General features: G+C 45.8%; 1 protein-coding gene across 1 annotated transcript in view; it reads right to left on the reverse strand.

Moving 5' to 3' along the window:
- Nucleotides 1-17,095, reverse strand: part of LOC134902057 (THAP domain-containing protein 5-like) — a 131,002-nt gene that overhangs the window by 27,425 nt on the left and 86,482 nt on the right. The window lies entirely within an intron of this gene.

Here is a 17,095-nt window from a genome sequence, read left to right on the forward strand (position 1 = left end):
GGCATGGAACCTGCCGAATGGAATTGCTTCGTAAGAAGCTACCATCTTTCCCAGGACCCGCGTGCAGTGATGCACCGATACCTGTTTTGGTTTTAGGAGGTCTCTGACTAGAGAAGACAACTCCCTGGCTTTCTCCTCCGGGAGAAACACTTTTTTCTGGGCCGTGTCCAGAATCATTCCCAGGAACATTAGACGTGTCGTGGGGACCAGCTGTGACTTTGGGATATTCAGAATCCAACCGTGCTGGCTCAGCACTTCCTGAGATAGTGCTACTCCCACTAACAACTGTTCCTTGGATCGTGCCTTTATTAGGAGATCGTCCAAGTATGGGATAATTAAAACTCCCTTTTTTCGAAGGAGTATCATCATTTCCGCCATAACCTTGGTAAATACCCTCGGTGCCGTGGAGAGTCCAAACGGCAGCGTCTGGAATTGGTAATGGCAATCCTGTACCACAAATCTGAGGTACTCCTGGTGAGAATTGTAAATGGGGACATGCAGGTAAGCATCCTTGATGTCCAGGGATACCATGTAATCCCCCTCGTCCAGGCTTGCAATAACCGCCCTGAGCGATTCCATCTTGAACTTGAATTTTTTTATGTATGTGTTCAAGGACTTCAAATTTAGAATGGGTCTCACCGAACCGTCCGGTTTCGGTACCACAAATAGTGTGGAATAGTAACCCCGGCCTTGTTGAAGTAGGGGTACCTTGATTATCACCTGCTGGGAATACAGCTTGTGAATTGCCGCTAGCACTGCCTCCCTGTCTGAGGGAGCAATCGGCAAGGCGGATTTTAGGAAACGGCGGGGTGGAATCGCCTCGAATTCCAGCCTGTATCCCTGAGATACTATTTGAAGGATCCAGGGATCTACCTGTGAGCGAACCCACTGATCGCTGAAATTCCTGAGGCGGGCCCCCACCGTACCTGGCTCCGCTTGTGAAGCCCCACCGTCATGCGGCGGACTTGGAAGAGGAAGCGGGGGAGGACTTTTGTTCCTGGGAACCTGCTGTTTGCTGCAGCCTTTTTCCCCTGCCTCTGCCTCTAGACAGAAAAGACCCTCCTTTTCCCCGCTTATTTTTCTGGGATCGAAAGGACTGAACCTGATAAAATGGCGCCTTCTTAGGCTGTGAGGGGACATGGGGTAAAAATGCTGACTTCCCAGACGTTGCTGTGGAAACTAGGTCGGAGAGACCATCCCCAAATAATTCCTCCCCTTTATAAGGCAAAACTTCCATGTGCCTTTTGGAATCTGCATCTCCAGTCCACTGGCGAGTCCATAAGCATCTCCTAGCAGAGATAGATAGTGCACTTACTTTAGATGCCAGCCGGCAGATTTCCCTCTGTGCATCTCTCATGTATAAGACTGAGTCTTTGATATGGTCAATTGTTAACAGGATCGTGTCTCTGTCTAGTGTGTCAATATTTTCTGACAGGTTATCTGACCATGCAGCGGCAGCACTGCACATCCAAGCTGACGCAATTGCTGGTCTGAGTATAATGCCTGAGTGTGTATATACAGACTTCAGGATCGCCTCCTGCCTTCTATCAGCAGGTTCCTTAAGGGCGGCCGTATCCTGGGACGGTAGTGCCACCTTTTTTGACAAACGTGTGAGCGCTTTATCCACCCTCGGGGGTGTTTCCCAACGTAACCTATCCTCTGGCGGGAAAGGGAACGCCATTAGTAATTTCTTAGGAATCACCAATTTCTTATCAGGGGAAGCCCACGCTTCTTCACACACTTCATTTAATTCATCTGACGGGGGAAAAACTACAGGTAGTTTTTTCTCCCCAAACATAATACCCTTTTTTGTGGTACCTGGATGTAAATCAGAAATATTTAACACCTCTTTCATTGCCTCAATCATGCAGCGAATGGCCTTAACGGGCATTAAATTTGACTCATCGTCGTCGACACTGGCGTCAGTATCCGTGTCGACATCTACTTGTGCCACCTGAGATAACGGGCGTTTTAGAGCCCCTGATGACTTTTGAGACCCTTGGACCGGCACGAGCTGAAGACTCGGCTGTCCCACAGTCGGCATGTCGTCAAATTTTTTATGTAAGGAGTCTATACGTGCACTCATTTCTTGCCATAATACCATCCACTCCGGTGTCTGCCCCGCAGGGGGTGACATCTCTGCTAAAGGCATCTGCTCCCCCTCCACATCATTATCCTCCTCAAACATGTCGACACAGCCGTACCGACACACTCCACACACACAGGGAATGCTCAAATAGAGGACAGGACCCACAAAAGCCCTTTGGGGGGACAGAGTAAGAGTATGCCAGCACACACCAGAGCGCTATATATATACAGGGACTAACTGAGTTATGTCCCTAATAGCTGCTTATACTGTATACAGTGCCAATTTAGTGCCCCCCCTCTCTTTTTCCCTCTTACTGTATTGTAGAAATGCAGGGAAGAGCCAGGGAGCTTCCTTCCAGCCGAGCTGTGAGGGAAAAATGGCGCCAGTGTGCTGAGGAGATAGGCTCCGCCCCTTTTTCGCGGCCTATTCTCCCGCTTATTTTGGGATTCTGGCAGGGGTATTTACCTCATATATAGCCCCAGGGGCTATATATTGAGGTATTTTAGCCAGCCAAGGTGTTTTTATTGCTGCCTCAGAGCGCCCCCCCCCAGCGCTCTGCACCCTCAGTGACCGGAGTGTGAAGTGTGTATGAGGAGCAATGGCGCACAGCTGCAGTGCTGTGCGCTACCTTGGTGAAGACAGGATGTCTTCATGCCGCCGATTTTCCGGACCATCTTCCTGCTTCTGGCTCTGTAAGGGGGACGGCGGCGCGGCTCCGGGACCGAACATCAAGGCTGGGCCTGCGGTCGATCCCTCTGGAGCTAATGGTGTCCAGTAGCCTAAGAAGCCCAATCCGGCTGCAAGCAGGCGAGTTCGCTTCTTCTCCCCTTAGTCCCTCGCTGCAGTGAGCCTGTTGCCAGCAGGTCTCACTGAAAAAAAAAAAATTCTAAGACTATAACTTTCTAAGAGCTCAGGAGAGCCCCTAGTGTGCATCCAACCTCGGCCGGGCACGAAATCTAACTGAGGCTTGGAGGAGGGTCATAGTGGGAGGAGCCAGTGCACACCAGGTAGTCTAAGATCTTTCTAGAGTGCCCAGCCTCCTTCGGAGCCCGCTATTCCCCATGGTCCTTACGGAGTTCCCAGCATCCACTAGGACGTTAGAGAAATAGCGTTTAATTATTTAGACGCAGGGAAGGTTAGCGAGGCTTTCTTATTGTCTGTGAAGTAAGCCTCCTCAACCTGCACTGGTGTAGTGTCTGTAATATTCAATACATCTCTAATGGCTTCAATCATTAGCTGCACCCCCTTTGCAAGGGATGCCACCCCCCTCAGCGTATAGCCATCACCATCTGCTGTGTCAGAATCGGTATCCATGTCGGCTTGCATAATCTGGGCAAGTGCATGCTTCTGTGGATACAAACTAGGAGATTTTGCAGGGATAGGAACAGAACCTGACCAATCCGTCATCTGTTTTAACACCTGAGTTTCAGTCTCAGTATGGGCCACCCGAGTAGAGATCTGAGATATCATTCCCTTAATACTAGTCAGCCATTCTGGCTCAGTAACAGGGATCTGAGACAACACATTACATTCCTGGGTACATGGAATAGACTCCTCATGAGAAGAATCGTCCTCTGCAGCATAAGATACAGAGTCCCTGGATATGGTTATGTGAGAAAACATATACCTCCCCCCCCCCACACTCACACACACAGGAAAATGTCAGACACATTTTCCCCCCAGATCCTTCAGTGAAGCACAGCGCTTGGAGCCAGCACACACACAGCGCTACCTAGGCAGGGATAATACCACTACCTAGCGCTGCCTGTGTAGCTTAATAGACTACACAGTAAATACACAGCCTCCCCTTCCTTCTACAACCCCCTGGTACCGCTCAGGATAGCTGTAGTTGCTTGGAGGGACAGCTCTCTCTGTCAGCGTCTCTGTACAGGCAGGAAAATGGTGCTGAACGCTGCTGGGTCCGCTCTGAGAAGCTCCGCCCCCTGAACATGGCGCTGCTTCCCGCACTTTGGAAGATTATACTGGCCTGAGGACTGATGCTGGCAGCGCTACAGAGGTCCCTGACAGGCTGAGTGACCAGTGTAGGGCATAGGCGCTGGCTCAGGGCACCCCCCATAGCGCCGCACTGTGTACCGATGAGCCTCCAGAGCGCAGTTAGTACTGCACTCCCACCCTGTTGCCGCCATCTTCGCACCGGCTCCTCGCTTGCTAGGGGGGCCGGTGACTCACTCGCCACTGACATCTTCTGGCCCTGTTAGGGGGTGGCGGCATGCTGCTGGGGTGAGTGGTCGCCTGGGGTGGCTAACGATCTATCCCATCAGGAGCTCAGTGTCCTGTCAGCGAAGATAGTGACTCTCACCCCGTAGGGTAGAACACTACTCCCCCCCCCCTAAGTTCCATGAAGCAGGAAGGCTGCTGCCAGCAGCCTCCCTGTGCCTACTCTAAAAAACAATAAAACTAAAGAAGCTCTAGGAGCTCCCCTAGCTGTGACCGGCTCCTCCGGGCACATTTTCTAAACGGAGTCTGGTAGGAGGGGCATAGAGGGAGGAGTAAGCCCACACTATTAAACTCCTAAAGTGCCAATGGCTCCTAGTGGACCCGTCTATACCCCATGGTACTAATGTGGACCCCAGCATCCTCTAGGACGTAAGAGAAAAAGTGTTTAAAAACAATAATGTTGTCATATTAATTAGCACACATTCCCTACGGGGAGACTTGCCTAGCACAAAGCCACTGCTGAGGCACTGTTTGAACTCCTTGTATAATATGTGTTCCCTGTATCATGTGTGTTTGCCCTTAAGGAAGATCAACAAATATTTTATTTTTTATTTTTCAAGAAAGCTTATGTCGCTGGCTTTTAGCAGTTCAAGATAAGAGGTTGACAATTTGAAGGGGGAAAGATCTGGAGATTTGATGAACTACAATTTGTCCATTTTGGTGTCCATTGGCGTGTTGGTTTGGAAACTATACATTTTCCAGCCCAATATGCAAAAATCCATCTGTGTTAGAAGAATTCATTATTTTAGTCAGGTCAGGACAAACATAGGAAGTACATTAAGAAGAAAGAGGTGTCTGCTGCACAGGAAAAGTACAAAATTGTAGTAAATTTTTATAAATGTGTAAATTTTTTATTTTTCAATTGAAAACACCTAATATCAGTAAATTGTAATCATTATCATTAGTCTACTTAAAAGTGTTGCATTTATTTCTTAATTGAGCAGAAGCTAAATATCTTAAAAAAACATGTATTAATAGATGTGAAGAAAAAATAGACAATGTGACCAAAAAGAAATAGGGGTGTATTCAATTCCTGTCGGATGTTCTCCGACGGAGAGGATCCGACAGTTCAGTATTCAATTTGCGGGCACTTCTGACAGGTTTTGCCCATTTTCAACAATGCTGATCCGATTTTTTTGGAAGTTGAATCAGCATTGTCGAAAACAGGCTTAAAAACCCGGCAGCTGATCCTGATTCGGCCCAAAAAAGCCGGAAAGTGCCGTCTAACTCTCTCTGCATGTTACATCTGCCCCACCTGCAGTGCACATGGTTTTGTCCAACTGCTAACAAATTTGCTGCTGCGATGAACTCAGAATTAGGCCATATATTGTGTCAGGCAGGGAGAGTATTCTATCTCTCCAGTTATATATAATGAGATGTATCTTACCCATCTTCCCTCTAATACCCATTACAGGGACGATATTTAGGAAATAATATATATTTTGTGAAGGTGATACAATCTACCAATTATCTACTAACTTATATATGTAGAAAATTGGTGTATCAAATACATGTGATTATTTATGAGAGACGTGCATAATATGCTAGTTATGGAATAAAAAAGGACCACCAATTAGTTAAGAACAAAATAAAAATACTACTTAGATATACTCGACATGCGCATTTAGCAACAAATCGCAGCATAGCGAAAATCGGCAACGAGCGAACAACTCGGAATGACCACCATAATGAGAGACAGAGAAATTAGGAAGGGCACACTAAACAAAAATTACTACAATTGTAACAACCATAGGGGCTAATTCAACAAGGAACGCAAAACTGCAAAAATCGCTAAAATTGCGAAAATACATAAAATCTGAGACAAAAAATAAAATTTCTAAGACAATAAAAATACAACTTCTGAGACATAGCAAAAACTGCGTATGCATGTAGGGGGCGTACTAAAAGGCTGGACTCGCAAAAATTACGAGCAGGGGCGTGTTGTGAGCGTTTCTTTACGCAAAAAAATGCGACAAAGTATAGGTTTTTTAATAAAAATGCGGATTTTTAAATCTAATCGCAAAATTTGCAAATTTGACAAGTCCACCTTTTTTGTAACATTAAATTAGTGTTGCAGATTTTCCGTTTGGGCGTGCTTTCGCAATTTTGCGATTGATCACAGTTTTTGCTAATTTGTACTTTTTACGATCCTAACTGAATTAGCCCCATAGCCTTGTATTTACTGTCAAGTGGCTAATGATAACAACAATTTTATTTATATAGCGCTCTTTCTCCAAACAGGATCAAAAACACATCAGGTCTCCTGACAGCCTGCCAAGAATTAAACACACAGAATTCTGTATGAAAGATGAGCCTCACTGCCGTTTATTATTGTATTGACAATATTGTTAATGCTTCAGAAAATTGGAGTAATATGGTCAGACAAAGTAGAAACAGTACAAATACAAGTAGCAAATGGACAACCAAAGCCCAAGAATGACCATATTATTTGAAGGAAAAATATAAACAAAAAAAACAACAACATCAAATAATTATCGAATGGGTAATGAGGGGGGGGGGGGATGAGGAGAAATAGGGGGGAAAGAAGGGAGGAGGGAAGGGAGGGGATCCACGATATAGTCTTACAATAACAAATATATAGCGAACTTTCATATGAAGAATAAGAGGGAGGGAGAAGCAGACGAGAATAAAAAGACCAGAGAAAAGTATGGGAAGCGAGAGCTAGAAGAAGGGGGGGGGGGGTACAACAGTCGTCGTCCACGGGTCTGCAACAGAAATTAACAACGTAAAGGGAGTGATGGTCTACGCTCTGCAAGGAGCCCAAACCTGGTCATAAGCATATCCTCGATCATGGAGGTAGTAGGTGATTCTCACCATTGCTGCAATTTGCCAGATTTTGGATTTAAGGTCAGAGAGAGGAGGGGGAGAGGTTTTCCTCCAATTAAGAGCAATCAGTGATTTTGCCGCTGTTAAGATGTGTGTTGCCAGTTTTTTAGAAAATTTATCAAGGACCATGGGCGATAACACAGTAGAAAGACCCAGGGGTCTTTCAGCAGAGGGGTTTCCAGGAAGGCGTTCAAGAGGGCATGAACTAAGTCCGAAAAAGGGACAATTATCGGACAGGTCCACCATATGTGGACCATAGTACCTCTACAGCCACAACCCCTCCAGCAATTTGGAGAAGACGGAAAGAGCTTATTGAGTCTGTCAGGAGTATAATACCAGTGATAATAAATCTTGTATGATGTCTCTTTGATATTGGTTGCAATAGAGCTCTTTGCAATCCCATGTCTCATGTTGTCCCAGTACTCAGCTTCCGGGGGAAGTCCAAGATCTCGTTCCCAAGCAATTTCATGGGGTCTGGAAGGGGGAAGAGTGGCATCTAGTAGGAGGGCATAAAGCTGGGAAATTAAGCCTTTGGAGAGGGGGCAGTTTTTACATATATTTTCAAAGGGGGTAAGGGCATGAAGTACTGTGAGTGAAGGCAAGGAGCAAAGAAAATGGCTAATTTGTAAAAATTCAAAGGGGTTGAGAGTTCGTCAGGGGGTTTTCTGTTGGAGATCAGACAGGGATAGCCATTGGCCCTGGTTGGCAAAATCAGCTGGGAATTTAAACCCAAGTTGAGTCCAAGTACGGAGTATCATAACCGAGGATCCTGGAGGAAACAAAGGGTTCTGCCAAATAGGGGTCAGGGGTGAGGGAAGGGAGTTAAGATTCAACTTCACGGAATAACAGTCCCAGAGTCTAAGATTAAATTTGATGGTGGGAAGTAATTTGGAAGTAAGGGGTCGGGATGTGGAGGATAAACCCCATAAGGGAGTCAGATCTGGGAGGGTAATGTAAGCCGATTCAATATCAAGCCAGGAAACAGAGCCAGAGGGAGTATAAGAGGCTACAATATGGGAGAGATGAGAGGCGAGATAGTAGAGTTTAAATTTCAGGAAGACCTCTACCACTGCCGGAGACAGTGTCTTTTCAAGGTGTTAGCAGCAATACGCGGGGGCCTGTGGTTCCAAATAAAACGGATAAGGGCTTTTTGAATATTGCGAAGGAAGAAGGCAGGGACAGCTATGGGGAGAGTCTGGAAGAGATAAAGCCATTTAGGGATTATATTCATTTTAACGGCGATCATCATACCCAGCCACGAAATAATAAGACTGTTCCAAGATGACAAATCAGATTGCATCCTGGAGAACAGAGGTGGGGGGGGGGGGACATGAAGCAGCATGGCCTCCAACTTGGAATAGTTAATCTTATAGCCCGAAACAACACCATAAGATCGACGGACCGAGAATAGGTTCAGGGGAGATATTGCTGGTTGCGTCAGGGACAGGAGAATATCGTCCGCAAAGAGAGAGATTATGGAGTCGGAATGGCCCATTTGAACGCCATGTATGTCGTGATGGGATCTAATTTGGGAGGCAAGCAGTTCAATTATAAGGGCAAATATCAGTAGAGATGGGGGCATCCTTGCCGTGTGCTTTTAGAGATATGGACTGGGGCAGACGGCACGCCATTTATCAATACTGTAACGGAAGGGGTAGGAGTATAGTGCCAGGAGACCAGTGAGGAAGTCACCAGACATGCCGTAGGCTGCAAGAGCAGATTTTAAGAAACTCCAGAAGATCCTATCAAAGGCTTTTTCAGCATCTAAAGAAAGCATAATAGTAGGGGATCTCCTGGAGTTTGAAATATGAATAAGATCGACAGCGTGTCTGCTGTTGCCTCTCACCTGGCAACCTTGAATAAACCCCACTTGGTCATAATTGATCAGGGACGAGAGATACGGGTTCAAACCGTTTGCCAGAATTTTAGCGAATATCTTCAAGTCAGGTTCAGGAGGGAAATAGGACGGTAGCTAGCACAGCTAAGCCGATCTTTACCTATCACAACAATTCTGGCTTCCAACATCTCAGAAGGAAAAGGGTCGCCATGGAGTACCTGATTGAAAAAGGACTGGAGGTGAGGGATGAGGAGGTCAGAGAACTTTTTATAATACAAGGCCATCTGGGCCAGGAGACTTGCCAGTTTTTTGAGTCTTTATAGTCTGAGCAATTTCCTCCACAGAGATCTCACTGTTAAGATGTTTCAAAGCGTCATGAGATAATTTGGGGAAATAGCTTCGGAAAGGAAGCCAGAAATCAGGTCAGAGTGGGTCGGAGAGGATGAGGGGAAAGAGGGAGATGAGAGGTTATATAGGTCAGTATACTAGGCTTGAAAGGCAGCTCTAATGGCAACAAGGTCATGAGTCAAGCGGTTGTGGGGGTCTCTAATCGATAGGATATTGTTTCGGGCCCTAGTAGATCGAACTCGTGTAGCTAGGATCTTGTCTGCCTTGTCCCCCTTCTCATAGAAAGATTGGCAAAGCCATTTAAGACGTGTAGCTACTTGTCTAGAGAGAAGGAGATCAAGTTCTGCCTTAACTGTGCGAAGTTCAGATAAAATAGTCGGGTCAGAAGACGCTTAATGCTGTGATTCTAAGTCATGGAGTTTAAGGGAAAGTGCATTAATCTGTGTGAGGGATTGCTTTTTATTCTTAGAAGCCATGCTGATCAAATGCCCCCGGAGAACCGCCTTGTGCGCTAATCAGAGAGTAGATCTAGAAATATCTGGGTAGTCATTCAGAGCAAAATAGTCGGCAAGCTGGTCGTGAAGATGACACAGGATCTCAGGGTTGTGAAGCAGAGAATCATTAAGGAGCCAAGTCATCGTACGAGGGCGAGAGAGTAAACCTGAAATATCACAAGAGACAGAAGCATGATCAGACCAAATAAGTGGGTGAATAAGGACAGATTGAAGATTCAGAGCAAATTCATAACTGAGCAGGATCATATCGATGCGGGAGTATGAATTGTGGGGCGAGGAATAGAATGTGTAGTCATGTGCAGAAGAATCCTTCATCCTCCATGAGTCGTAGAGGAGCTGGGACTTCATGAGACGGAGGAGAGATCTCTAGAGTGGAGGGTGTCCGATGAGGGGGCTGAGGGTACAGAGGCAGAACGGTCCAATGTGGGGTTTAGAACCGAGTTAAACTCTCCTGCAAGGACGAGTTCTCCCTGTCGAAATCGGGTTAGGAAGGTATCTAGTTTGGAAAAAAATAGATTTTGGCGTTGATTTGGGGCATATATGTTAGTTAGCGTACATAGATTATTATTAAGTTTCCCCACCAATATAAGGAAGCGGCCCTCTTTATCAGTATGGGAATCAATAAGTTCAATAGGTGAGGTGACGAGCAATCATGATTGCGACCCCTCGTTTTTTAGCAGTATGGTCGCACGCATGAAAGGAGTCAGGGTATAGCTTACAACGTAATTCAGGATGGGAGTTGTGTAAGAAATGAGTCTCCTGGAGAAAAACCAGGTCACCCTTGTGGAGTTTAAGAGAGGCAAAGCGTTTTCCTCGTTTTTTGGGGCTATTAAGCCCTTTTACATTATAAGAAAGAACTCGCAGACCCATGGGCAACTAACTGAGAGAGACAGGCAGAATAGAAAAGGTGTTGGACCGTAGAGATGGCATGGAGGAATGGAGAGGTGTATAGAAGAAACACAAAGCAAGAGATATCGTGGTCAAAGGGATGGAGAGAGAGGAGAGAAAGGAGGAGATCGGAAGGGAGGGAGGGTCAGTTGGTCATCCGGCAGTCGAGGCTAGGACCATTGGAGCCGACAGAAGGAAGGGATACTACATGTCCGAGGGACATCTAGGTCAGCTAAAGGGCTAAAAGTCCTGAGGGGGCGCGTCAAGGCATCCAAATTATGCATCTCAATGTGGATAGTGAAAGGTGACAAACAAACAAACAGTCACCTCTTGGGGAACCTGAGGGAAGAAGCAAGAAGTGGTGGCAAGACTAAAGAGCAGGTGGAGCAAGAACAGAAGAAAAGTAGGGAGGGAGTGAAAAAGCAGGGCAGCATGTTACAATAAATGCTGGAAACACAATTATTTTAAAGAAACTAAAAAAGTTTGCAAGGCTAAAACATGAGAAATCTAAACACAAACAGTTCCCCGAAAGGGAAGTACGGCCGTTATAAGTCGTCATAACTGGAGATATCAGGTAACAAAATAGGGGGCCTGGTGACAAGTCAGGTCACCGGAGGTGGAGCTGAAAAGGCCGCTGTTGCCGGGACCGTAGACCATTCTGAAAGGGGAGGTAGAGGCGCCATCCTTTGCTTTTGTGTGATTGGGGGTACGGTGAAAGAGTCTCCTTCCTCAGTGAGGATGCCTAGTTTGAACAGGAGGGATTGGGCCTCAGATGGGGTTCTGGCCGTAAGCAATTTCCCTTGATGCCAGACCAGGATGCGGAATGGGAAACCCGAACGGTATTTGACATTGTGCTGAGAAAGCATTAAAGTGATGGGTTTAAAGTCTCTGCGTTTGGCTAAGGTGATCGGGGAGAGGACTTGAAAGATCTGTAAGGGGGCATTCTCGAAGGTAACAGAACCCACCCGACGAACCTCCTTCATAATGGCCTCCTTCACAGTGAAGTAATGCATTCTTAGGATAACGTCTCTGGATTGGGAAGAATCCTGTGAGCGAGGAAGAAGTGCACGCTGAGCACCGTCCAGAAGAAGGTGGTCTTCGGGGGTGTCAGGGGAGAAATGGGTAAAGAGACGCTTGAGGTATAGTTCAAGGTGGGTGGTTTCTACATCCTCTGGGGACACGCCGAATCCTCAAGTTGTTTCTTCTTGCCCTATTTTTCTGGTCCTCATGATCTTCCTGTAGCTGGGAGATATCTTGGCGCATCTGAAGGAAGTCGGTCTCTACGGATTGTTGGAATGTCACCACCTCCTCTACTCGCCTCTCAAATTGATCAGTTCTGGAACCAATCTCTGCAATGTCGGTCTTCAGCAAGTGGAGGGCTTGGACAGAAGTCTTAACATCCCTGACTTCCTTGAGAAGGGAGAGAAAGTCTCGTTGAGTAATGGGTGTGAGATCGCCAGCTTCAGATTCGGAGTCGGTGCTCGTGAGAATGGTCGGGAGTATCAGGTCTAGGCTTGGCTGGGGTGCCTTTTTTTTAGTAAGTAAGGGTGTGAGGTCAGATCCCAAGGACATTTTACCTCCTTTAGGCATCTTGTGAGGACAAAGAAGGCGCAAATAAATGACAAAGGAGTAGGTAGATGGGTTGCTCCAGCAGCTCGGCTCAGGGTCAAGAGGGGTGAGGTAGGAGGTTTAGGGTAGAGTCATTGGGGAGTCAATAAAGAGCACCAGGCAAATCAGGTATCAGTGCAGGACAGAAATCTTCGACTCTATGGGAGCCCTGTATGGTATGGAGAAATAGGCAGGATCAAGCAGGTAATTACAAATACAAATCCTGGTGTAATTGGAGCCTTTCACCACAGGAGGGAGCCAAATAGTCAAAGATAGAGTCTGCAGTGCAGAGAACACAGCTTCTCCAATAGAGAATAAATAAATAAATATATATATACACACACACTATCGCTGAGGTCCCTTAGAGAGGGGTAAGCATCAGCCCACTCCCTATGTTTAAAGAACCAGGCGGCACTCTGAGGACTGCTGTAGAAATTATGTCGTTTTTAGTGAAAAATCACAAGTGAAAATGGCATAGCTTTGCCGACGTTTCGGCGCCGCGCAGGGCGCTTTTTTCAAGGCTGTATGCTGTGAGACAAAGTTGTTTGTCTATACACAAATACAAATTAGCGCTGGAGAGCTAGATAAATGAAAATATCACAATTTTAATAAGATCTTCTAAATAATCGTACTGTTGTAACATATACTTAAAACATTTAAATTTAAAAATTAGGGCATATCTTAGCACTGCACTCAATAAAAAAGTTCCATATAAGAATATATAGAATTTGTAAAATTGCGCTGGAACTCAAGTGAAAAAGTTCATCCATATATTAATGCCACAGTCCAGGAACAAGTTTAGGCGAATGGAATATTTACCAACTGCTGTTGGAAATGAGGACCTTATGGTAGCTTGGTTCAAGATGCTGCTTGGTCCAATAGTGAGCTCAGGTCCGTATTTGCAGATGTCCAATTCGCAGATGGAAAAGTTCCTATATCCGACTTCCAGGCTTTAGTCTCAGGATGAATAGAGTAGAGTCCAGCTCCCCCACCAACGCGTTTCGCTGTTTCACACAGCTTTTTCAAGGTGATGTACTGCAGTGTCTGAGTGCCCTTTTTATAGCAGTGCTGATAGCCCATACATTACAGGTTTGACATACTCCATTCATAATGCAAATCTTAAAATTCATATAGTATCCAGCTCTCTCATTTAGTAACAGACATTGAGACCAAAATAAATCATCTAGATTAAGTTTTGATACTCATAAAAGACTTATTTAGAATAATTTCAAAAAAGCCGGTTCCCAATCACATGATCGCGGGACCCGCTTCCTGTGTTTGGAACGCATCCCCGCTATCATTGGCTGCCACCGCGGTCACATGACCGGAACCCGACCAGCCCTCCATACTTCCTGACGATACGCTACCAAGAGACGTGCCGCACGTACTTCCCTGTTCCGGTCATGTGACCGGAAGACGGACGTCATGTGACCAATCTTCGAGGAGGCCTGTCACTTGTGACTATCTCTAGGTCACATGATCGTCCAGACCAATAATACTTCCACCGTGTACTTCTTTGTTATTCTCAGCAATCAGTTATTCTTCATCGGGAAGTCTTCCACATGATTGTGAACCGTTGGAAAAGACCAAAGGTGGACATGATGACGTCCCGCCTGAACAAAAAACTGGACAAGTATTGCGCCAGGTCAAAAGACCCTCAGGCAATAGCTGTGGACGTTCTGGTAACACCGTGGGTGTACCAGTCGGTGTATGTCTTCCCTCCTCTGCTTCTCATACCCAAGGTATTGAGAATTATAAGACGTAGAGGAGTAAGAACTATACTCGTGGATCCGGATTGGCCAAGAAGGACTTGGTACCCGGAACTTCAAGAGATGCTCACAGAGGACTCATGGCCTCTGCCGCTAAGAAGGGACTTGCTTCAGCAAGTACCATGTCTGTTCCAAGACTTACCGCGGCTGCGTTTGACGGCATGGCGGTTGAACGCCGGATCCTAAGGGAAAAAGGCATTCCGGAAGAGGTCATTCCTGCCCTGGTCAAAGCCAGGAAGGAGGTGACCGCACAACATTATCACCACATGTGGCGAAAATATGTTGTGTGGTGTGAGGCCAGGAAGGCCCCATGAAGAAATTTCAACTCGGTCGTTTCCTGCATTTCCTGCAAACAGGAGTGTCTATGGGCCTCAAATTGGGGTCCATTAAGGTTCAACTTTCGGCCCTGTCGATTTTCTTCCAGAAAGAATTGGCTTCAGTTCCTGAAGTCCAGAAGTTTGTCAAGGGAGTACTGCATATACAACCCCCTTTTGTGCCTCCAGTGGCACTGTGGGATCTCAACGTAGTTCTGGGATTCCTAAAATCACATTGGTTTAAACCGCTCAAATCTGTGGATTTGAAATATCTCACAGGGAAAGTGACCATGCTGTTGGCCCTGGCCTCGGCCAGGCGAGTGTCAGAATTGGCGGCGTTTGTCTCAAAAAAGCCCATATCTGATTGTCCATTCGGACAGGGCAGAGCTGCGGACTCATCCCCAGTTTCTCCCTAAGGTGGTGTCAGTGTTTCACCCGAACCAGCTTATTGTGGTACCTGCGGCTACTAGGGACTTGGAGGACTCCAAGTTGCTAGATGTTGTCAGGGCCCTGAAAATATAGTTTCCAGGACGGCTGGAGTCAGGAAAACTGACTTGCTGTTATCCTGTATGCACCCAACAAACTGGGTGCTCTTGCTTCTAAGCAGACGATTGCTAGTTGGATGTGTAGTACAATTCAGCTTGCACATTCTGTGGCAGGCCTGCCACAGCCAAAATATGTAAATGCCTATTCCACAAGGAAGGTGGGCTCATCTTGGGCGGCTGCCCGAGGGGTCTCGGCTTTACAACTTTGCCGAGCTGATACTTGGTCAGGGGCACACCCTGACTGAGGAGGACCTGGAGTTCTCTCATTCGGTGCTGCAGAGTCATCCGCACTCTCCCGCCCGTTTGGGAGCTTTGGTATAATCCCCATGGTCCTGACGGAGTCCCCAGCATCCACTTAGGACGTCAGAGAAAATAAGAATTTACTTACCGATAATTCTATTTCTCGTAGTCCGTAGTGGATGCTGGGCGCCCATCCCAAGTGCGGATTGTCTGCAATACTTGTACATAGTTATTATTACAAAAATCGGGTTATTATTGTTGTGAGCCATCTTTTCAGATGCTCCGCTGTTATCATGCTGTTAACTGGGTTCAGATCACAGGTTGTACAGTGTGATTGGTGTGGCTGGTATGAGTCTTACCCGGGATTCAAAATCCTTCCTTATTGTGTACGCTCGTCCGGGCACAGTATCCTAACTGAGGCTTGGAGGAGGGTCATAGGGGGAGGAGCCAGTGCACACCACCTGATCCTAAAGCTTTTACTTTTGTGCCCTGTCTTTTGTGCCCTGTTAGAGAAAGTGTGTTAAGCTAGAAGTTCCAGAAGATTTCCTGACTACACAGTCTTATGAACCTATCACCCCCCCTTCCCCCCCACCGGGTGGTTTTAGAGATATGTTCTAACCCCATAATGCTCAGGGAAGATGGATCATTATTATGGCGGAGAGCGAAATGTCTGGAGACGCTATGCTTAGTTACTCCATTAATTATGTTCCTTCTATGCTCCATGAACCTTGTCTTCAGCATCCTAGTGGTTCTACCCACATATTTTAAATGGCAATCACATTACAAAAAATATACCACCCACATAGTGTTACAGTTTATAAAACTGGTAATGGAGATATTCCTCCCCTCCATAGGTAGGGGTATCATGGTAGTTTTATTACAAACATGTGTACACGTTGTGCATCTGGTAGCCCCACATCTGTAGAAGCCCTTAGTGTTACTTTTTAGCCATGTTTTCTCTGCACCCCTAGTTTTCTCATCAGTTCTTAATTGGCTTGGTGCCAATATAGTCTTTAGTGATTTATTTTTTCTGAAGACAAAGTCTGGCTTCAGTGGTAAAATGTCACACAAAACAGGGTCGCTCCTAAGCATATGAAAGTTGCGTTTTACTACAGATTTAATATCATTTGATCTGGAATTATATTTCGAAATAAAGGCCCACTCTCTGTTCTCTAGTTTCAACATACTTTTATCCTTAGGACATAATAGAGATTGTCTATCAATATCCAATACTTCTTTTACAGATCGATCTAATAGGTGTTGAGGGTAGTCTTTACATTTAAAGGTCTCCATTAATGTTTTAACTTGTTCAGTAAAGGACTCCATAGAGGAACAATTCCTTCGTAATCGTAATAGTTGACCTTTAGGTATATTATTTTTCCATGCAACATGATGTGCACTTCTATAGTTTAAATAAGCATTACTGCCCACATCCTTCACAAAATTAGAAGTATGAATTTGATTATTCACGATTTCTAGCGTTAGGTCCAAGAAGGTAAGTTTAGTGGTGGTTAAATTAGACGTGAAAGCTAAATTGTAAGTGTTGGTGTTAAGATAATTAACAAAATCAGTGAAAGTGTTAGAGTCCCCATCCCAAATAATAAAAAGATTGTCTAAAGTTCTTTGTCTCACAGCATACAGCCTTGAAATAAGCGCCCTGCGTGGCACTGAAACATCGGCAAAGCTATGCCATTTTCACTTGTGATTTTTCACTAAAAACTACATCATTTCCACAGTAGTCCTCAGAGTGCCGGCTGGTTCTTTAAACATAGGGAGTGGGCTGATGCTTACCCCTCTCTAAGGGACCTCAGCGATAGTGTATCTACATAAGGAGGGCACCGGGGAAGTTGTCTTATT

This window comes from Pseudophryne corroboree, chromosome 1, assembly GCF_028390025.1.
Source record: "Pseudophryne corroboree isolate aPseCor3 chromosome 1, aPseCor3.hap2, whole genome shotgun sequence".
Lineage (NCBI taxonomy): Eukaryota > Metazoa > Chordata > Amphibia > Anura > Myobatrachidae > Pseudophryne > Pseudophryne corroboree.